We start from the raw sequence: 1,905 nt of genomic DNA, 5'->3' as shown, positions 1-1,905 counted from the left end.
CCTCTTCTGCCCTTGTGCAGCACCTTGGCTCTTCCTCTTTTCCAGGTCAAGGTGTTCTCTATATTTTGACCTTGCTGATCCCACCGAGGTCAGCAGCTCCTTGGTGAGAGGTACATTGGCAACCCCCCCACAAACGGCAACGTAGTCACATACCAGTCTCTGGGCAATGACACTGTCCTCCTTAAGGTTTACAGTCTCCACCTCCTTATTAATCGAGAAGCCTCTCTCGACTGTTGCCTGCCCATGGGATAACAGTAGGATCTTCTGACAGAAACCCCAAAGCTCAGGGTAGGGTTGGCTGAGAAAGCCATGCAGAAACACATCAAGCCTGGTTTCTATGGGCCGGAAGGACAAAAACTGCTCACTTTTAGCCTCGACAGACAGGAAGTTCCCAAACTGTTGGATAATCACATCACCTGTAATAAAGCAGATGAAAGGAAATATGTGAAATTTTATTTAGATGATTAATTATGATACAAGTCATAAGGTCTTATGTCCAATTGTTCCTTATAATCAGGAACAACATTAAAACTATTCTATGAACTATTCATACCAGCAGAGACACCTCTGGACAACTGCTTGTCTTGCAGGAATTTCTGCACTACACTTCTCATTCTTCCCTGGCACCAGTCTGGGTCGGAGTACATGGCTGTGGGGTCCAGGCATGCCACCTGTCTCACAATAGGGTACTTCAGGGGGCTCTTGTCCTGGACTTTCTTTAGGATATTTGACATACCCTTCACGCAGTCCTTCCTAAACTCTAGGGCAGTGAGCTCTCCTATGCTGTTCTTTCTCTGGAGGTCCTGACAGATGGGTAATGTGTTATAAATACAGCTGAATGGCCTAACACAGCATTCTCTCCTGCCTGGTGGATATGGAGCATCATTTGATAGAAAGTAAGTAATAAGTAATACATCTAAATTACCTTGAGGGCTGCCTCTGCACCCAAGCCTATGTCAGCTTCCTTTAGGTTGACCCAGATCTTTTGGTCAGCGACATCCAGCCTCACCATCTGCAGTGGAGTGATGTTTTGGATATGCTCCCTCTTGACAAAACGCCTAAGCATACTCTGAAAGGGTAAAAGGAATTGTTATATAGAGGGGTAGGTACCTTGATAATGTCATGATAAACATTTCTATATTAGTTATTATTTATTTAAAATAATCTCTTAACATCATCATAAGCAAGTATAAATAAATGATGAGTGACCTTTACTTAGCAAAAACATAATCTTTCAGTCATTTTATGTTTTGATTAGGGAAGAGTTTGATGAATCAAGCTACCAAACAGCGTCTCCCATTTTTGCATGCTCATACACACATGCCCGCACACATACAGTATGCCCACACACGCTCAACTTGTTTTGCTTTTCTTGTTGATTCTTCATTATTAATTTGATTACCTTGAACAACTCCACCAAGTCCTTGCTAAGGAATGGCATGACTGGTTCGTCAGTCTGATACTTAGTCAGAAAGGGAGTGAAGGTCCTTGAGATGGCCATGAAGAATTGTAGCTTGGGCAAGATGAGTGGATCTTGCTTGGCTGCTTCAATGGTGTCAAATGAGGCTGTTCCAGGGTTTGGAACCTTCTTTGTCCTCACTGCATCCACGTACGTCACCAGTGAAGGCCATACCTTTAATATTTCATCATGTATGTGTGTATTATTTCATCATGCATGTCTATTTTATCATATTGTGCAGCACCTTGTAATTATGTTTTGATAAGTGCTATAATATAAATAAAGTTTTATTACTATTACCTCTATGGCCCTCTCCACAACTGGCAGGTTTTCAATCCACCTATGGCCACAGAATGGTAACGGGAAGACTGTGGATTTGGTGAGGGCAACGAAGTCATCCCTCCTTGCTGGTGTGTTATGAAAAAGGTAGTGCATCCCCCTCAACA

General features: G+C 42.8%; 1 long non-coding RNA gene across 1 annotated transcript; it reads right to left on the bottom strand.

Moving 5' to 3' along the window:
* Positions 1-250: 250 nt before the first annotated feature.
* LOC307255627 lies at positions 251-1,506 on the bottom strand. The gene is made up of 3 exons (XR_013845031.1): positions 1,403-1,506; positions 926-1,069; positions 251-416 (listed from the first exon to the last, which is right to left on the bottom strand). It is a non-coding gene; the product is annotated as an uncharacterized lncRNA (long non-coding RNA).
* Between the last annotated feature and the right edge of the window lie 399 nt (positions 1,507-1,905).

The sequence above is a fragment of the Ammodytes marinus genome, assembly GCF_949987685.1.
Source record: "Ammodytes marinus genome assembly, chromosome: 9".
Taxonomy (NCBI): domain Eukaryota; kingdom Metazoa; phylum Chordata; class Actinopteri; order Uranoscopiformes; family Ammodytidae; genus Ammodytes; species Ammodytes marinus.
Note: the sequence above shows the minus strand (reverse complement) of the source record. Positions and strands in the feature narration are given on the sequence as shown.